Source organism: Neophocaena asiaeorientalis, unplaced genomic scaffold, assembly GCF_003031525.2.
Source record: "Neophocaena asiaeorientalis asiaeorientalis breed wild unplaced genomic scaffold, Neophocaena_asiaeorientalis_V1.1 scaffold505, whole genome shotgun sequence".
NCBI lineage: Eukaryota > Metazoa > Chordata > Mammalia > Artiodactyla > Phocoenidae > Neophocaena > Neophocaena asiaeorientalis.
In genome coordinates this window covers 3606403-3612402 of record NW_020174704.1, presented here as the reverse complement: position 1 = coordinate 3612402, position 6000 = coordinate 3606403, and positions in this window count along the sequence as shown.

Sequence of the window (6000 nt, the reverse complement as noted above, 5' to 3'; positions counted from 1 at the left end):
GTCCTAGAGTGAATGAGAAAGTATATACAGAAATATTACCATTAACATATCTTATTTTTGCACATTGTGCAAATACATATGATCATGTGACTACACCACTAAGTCCCACCCAGAGCCTTGAAAGGGGCTCAGGCAAATTAGAAGCCCTGAAGATTATTTAAGCTTCATTCGCTTTCTGGTAGGTAGATCCAGCTCTGACTGTGAGAGGAATGCACATAGAGGAAGACTTTGCAAATATAGGAGAGAGGGTGCAATGATAACTGGAGGTTTCCTTTATAGGAGAGAAGGCTGAAGTAGAGGACACAGGAGCAGGAAAGGAGGTAAAACTGGTCTCAATATAGACAAATTTGTATATGTAGAAACAAGAAGTTGAGGGAGGTCTCAACTTTTATCCTACAATTTCCTGTAGGAAGTAAAAGACAAGGCAATCTGCTGAATGGGGAGCTGGGCCTAAGGAAGAATGGTGAGGTTAGGAATAATTATTTCTGGAACCTGTAAAAGACATGACCAGGGCAATGTGAAAAGTTCATTGAGTAGGACTGAAGTCAAAATAAAGTTGAAGAACATGAACTTGAAATGTCACTGATCTTTAGGGTTGTGTAATAGTCTCCAGCAGCATTCAGCAGCTCAGCTGAGAAACCAAATGTAATGAAAATGTGTTCATTTTTAACCACTCAATATTGATAGACCATCCTTTTAATCATTGTACCCCAATTTCTTTCTTAGAGAACCACTCATTCCTCCCCTCACTTTTAGCCCATGCACTTCTGGGCTCCAGAGTACAGCATGTTCCTTAGACCCAAGCCAGACTGTGTGGTTTTCTGTCACTTACAAGTGAAAAGAGTCCTCATAGAATTTAGAAAAAAAAATAGGAACTGGAAGTAGGATAGTGCAAGTAATGGGGAAAAAAATGGAATAGGCAAAGGTAGGGTAGAAAGTAGACTTTCCATCTTGGGCAGGAAAGTTGGTAATCCCTGATGAGGAGCAGAAAAATATTTACTCTTGTATCTTGGGATTGAGACCATATGCCTCTTGAAGTTTCCCAGTAAAAGACTTGATAAGAAAAGAGATAAGAGTGTTATTTATTGCGCCTTTCTGTAAGGTCCTACAATGAAAAGATTCACTTAGGCTCAGCTGAAATTGGCCCATCTCAAAGCAGAAAGGAATGAAAATTATGAATATGCTGATGGAAATGATTTCTGCCTGTGGCCTGCAATCTGAGTTGGCTAAAAATCCAGTGAAATGAAACCAGGGGCTGGAAAAGATGAAATGCTTTGCTGTCAGTTAAGGTTCTTGCCAGAAAAGGCAGGGAAGAGTTATTCCAGGAGACAAAATTGGGATGTGTTCCCACTCAACTATCTGCTGTCATGCACTCTAGGAATGACTGACAATGGGAACAACGAACTTAATTGCAAAGTAGAAGCTGGGATGGAGCCTAGGATCAAGAGGCAAATTACTGGTGACTCATACCACAGCTATTGTTTAATGTTTTCCCTAGGCAGAGACCAGAATGAAAGCCATTTAGTTGAGAGTCAAGTGCATACGCCTATGTCTGAGACTAACGCAACACCAGCTACTGAGGGACTGAAATTCCCATGCCCAGTTTCATCTTTCAAAAGCTACGCCTTGATATGATGTCTGACTTTGGGTTGCTAGCCCATGAAATCCAGGGAATGAAAGGGAGGTGGTGGGTGGGAAGTCTCCTAAGTTGTTAAGGAAGTTGCTTTGCTTGAACTCTAAATCAACTCCTAGGACCCTGAAACTCTACTAGCTCAAAGTAGAATGTGCCATGATGATATGAATAGATAGCTCATTCTCCCCAGTACCCACTAAGATGTAGCCACGGGAAGCAGTGGATGAGAGTACCTCCTAGAAAACAGAATAGGGACCAAACTGTTTACTAAACATTCTGACCCAGTAGGTCTTGTTTGGGGCTCTGTACTTTTAATAAGCTAAATGGGCTTTTCCCACATACACACAAATATTTGGAATACAGTAATTTAGAGGCAAAAGAATCGAGATACAGGCAAGTTAGGGCACTGACCTTCATTGAGGATTGTCCTATCTGTTCAAATGGTCACATATGCCCATCTTCAGCTCCTGAGGCCCAGGAAGCCCCAGCAGGAGAGCTGCAGATTAAGGCTTAGGTGATCAACAGGAATCTTGGGGAAATCTTGGACCAGCCGAAATATTTTCCCAAGGAAGCTTGCAGCCACAATTCCAGGAGCATAATATGAATCATAATCCAGGAGCTAAAACAGGAATTTATGGCCAAGCATCAGATTCTAAAAGTACAGTGAATTCATAAATGGAAGAATTAAGAAATATGGTCAGAAGGTAGGAGAATCTAATTCATGAGTTTGCACAAATGCTAGGGTCATAGACACATGAGGTTAAGATCCACTTTTACATGTTATGCCTGTGTGGTCATATGGTTGACTTCTAGCACCAGGGGTTCTATGTGATTTACCACCCATACATTCATGGGTCATGCACCTTCCCCCAGTGTCCATCCCCCAGTGGGAATCAGTGGTATATATTCACACTTGCACAAATTTGGGGCAGCTCAGCAGCTGAGCCTAGGCACCAGGATCCAGAAAACAGGATTTTCTACAACTACCATTCTATGGGTTTGTGCCCAGTTCACCTCAGTCCCATGAGCACCCAGAATCCACTGGCTTAAGAGAGAAGAGGAGAACAAGCTAGAGGAAGAGAAGAGAAAACCCAGCAGTTGCACTTACTAGAGCAGGCTGCACATTTCCCATCACTGAGTAAAGGGCACCTTGAATAGAGGGAGGGTAATATTTACAGAAGTAGCTGGTTTCTCTAGGGTACAACTGTAGACATACCCATTGACTGCACTTTCATATGGCAACAACATGCATCCTCCACTCACATGGGTTATCTCCAGTCCTCAGCCAATGAGACTGTATGGCTGGCTTACCAGCTGACTTTCTATGCATAGACAACTGATTTTATGGCCCAGACTAATAAATCATGTAAGTATCATGTCAGTAAGTGTCCAGAAAGCATTCCTGAGACATTCAGGTTCTCCTCGCTGTTAAATAAAATGTGTACCAACAACCAGAACTCCTTCCTATACACAGCAACACATTGCCTGATGTCCCCGTACAGATGACAGATTATGGAGACACTTGCTGTCAGGTCGGATGACCTGATGTGGCCTGAAACACTTCCAGAAATCCTGCATGGTGCTTCAGGAGGAGTCTGGCTGGTCATGAGTATGGGATTGTTCATCTATTTGTCTCTCTTCTCGGCCAGGATATCAAGATTTTTACTCACTCTGGCTCACCCATAAATTTCTCAGCCTCAGATACAGAGTTCATCAATAGCATAAGGAAATCTAGGTGCTAGACTATGTCAGGGGAAGTCTTTCAAAGGGAAGCTGGGCCTGTATATGGGGTAATTGCCCTGTGTCACTACCAAACAGTGAGGGAAGCCCATGGTCTCAGGTGGTTTCTTCTCTTTGGGATACTCTGGTCAGAAACAAAGAGGTCACTGCTGGCTCTACTGTGGCAGAAAACACCGTTTTCACCAAAACTCATTTCTACTTCATCAGGGGTTACACAACTAGACCACATTTCTCAGTCTCCATTGCAAGAAGGTGTATCCAATGTGGCCAAATTTTATCGAATGAAATATTGGGGAGAAGTGATGAATGCCACCTCCAGGCTTGGCCCATAAAATCTCCCAGGTGTCCAGGCATGGTACCTTTATCCAGTCTACTGACTGGATATTGGCACATTGGAATCCACATGCTGAAGATGTAGAGTTTCTATCATCCTGGATTCCTGAATGATTACTTGGAGCCAAACCAGGAACATGTAAATTGAATTGTTATATGAAAAAGAAATAAACTATTGTTGTTCAGATACTGATTTGAGGAGTTTGCTGTCAAAAAAGCTAGCGCTACTTTATTGAATATACCCACTGATGTTCATGTCACATTTGTCGGGCCAGGATAACAACACCCAGGGTTACGGTTAGACCAGGAGAGATGACTGTCCAGAGTGGCCTGAGGAAGCATAGATAAAGAATTTCAATTGTAGTATAAGAAGGAAGCAAAACCAAATGCTAGGAAAGCGTTCCCAAAAGTCAAGGAAGGAAGCCATTCACAACACAGTAAGTAATGGGGATTGAGTCAGGAGGCCTGTGAGCCAGTTGGGTTGCTGGGCATGAAGACAAATAGAGCACATGGTACAGGATTTGGGCAGAGATATAAGGGCAGCAAAGGTCCATTTTCTGTGCAAATCCAGACAACTTCAGCCCTCATCTTTAATAGCCAGCTCTTTATCCATTAGCTTCGTGAAGCCTCTACTCACTGGCCTCATTCCTGCAAACCCCATTTCTCAAGGTTCAATCATTTCCCAAATTCTTTTATTTAACTTTGGTCTGCACCTGCCACACATTGACAGTGTTCTCATGTTCTACTTCCTCACCGTATCCATGCCTTAGATTTCAGTTTTCTCATAAGCTAGTAATTAACTGCTGCGTATATTACTGGGGATAACTGACCCCTTTCTGGAAGAGAAAGGAACTGCTGTTTTCACTCTCATGTTATTCCTAACCCTTTAATGGCATAAATACTACTTTGTGTCAGCCTGGGATTAAGCTGAAAGCACCCAGATGAGCACCCAGGCTGCAGAAGAGGGTAAACATTCATGAAACCCTGCTTCTGAGACAATCAGGACCTCATGACAAGAGCCACATGCCTCTAGGCATTCCATGATCTCTTGGCCAACCTAACATTCCCGAGGAAGGAGGTATTCAGATCTGGGTTAAAAGTCTGAGTAGGAACTTCACCAAAGTTCCTTACTTTGGGAACTTTGCTACCAAAATCTTGCCTGCCTTTCTAGTGGTCACCACGTCTGAATCTCTTCCCAGGAAGAACCGCAACACAAAGAATCATTCTTTGTTAACTGTTTGGATTATTTAGATCTCAAAAGAGCTCTGCTGGTGCTGGCCTCCAGGAGCTGTGTGCCTTCCTGGCCTGATCGGATTTCTGCCCTATATTAAGAAGTTCTCTTAGGAAATTCTCTGAGGATATAAGGGTCAATAATGCTTCATAAGGATCTTTGGTTTTCTGTGCTTCTTGTCTGCAAATAAGAAGCACATGACTTCAGGCCATAATAAGGATATTCATCTTGTGGGGTGGCATCTATGTAAATTATCAGCACACAGGAGTTCTTAGCCTTAGCAATGCTGAACCTAGTATATACCAAAATGAGGATGTGAGGAATGTAGACAGATCACCAGAGCTTAGGGCTAGGAGATCATAGAAGAGTTGAGGAAAAGCTGAGGGCAGGACGAGAGGCCACAGGATAAATCATGAAGTCCAAGCTAGGTTGAGTGGGACAATCAGGTTCTAAAGGAAAAGTCTTCATAAGTGAAGGAGAAATAAGGTGAAGGAAACAAGAATGCATAGGCAAAAGGTTGGATAGATAGTACTACAACATGAAAAAAACCCCTAAGTTTTGGTGTTCACATAGACGTGGGGTTGAATTCTTGTATCTCCACTTTGTAAGTCCTGTCGCCTCTTAAAATTCATCTAACTACTTAAAACCTTGAAGGATTTGTAAAACAGAATGATAATATCTACCTGCTAGAATTATTATAAGAATTAGAGATTATGTATTTATGTAGATATAGTACTTGCATCATTCAGCAGGCATCAAATAAACGACGGACGTCTCTAATGTGATTACTTGGTTGTGGACTTTCTATAGGCTTTAAACAGCAATCACAGTCTTAGCCAGGAGCCAATGACTGAAATCATTCTTTATAACACTGACCTAGCTTTGGCCAACAATGGATCTTTATTTAATACTTAAATCTTTTAGTATTTATTCATTGAACAGAGAAGTGAACTCCTTTTATATATAAAAGGCTGAGCTAGCTGCCAAAAACACAGTACTACCCGTACACGTACCATAATGTTACCTGTTTTTATGTGGTTATGCATCTTTGTTTTAAACTGCC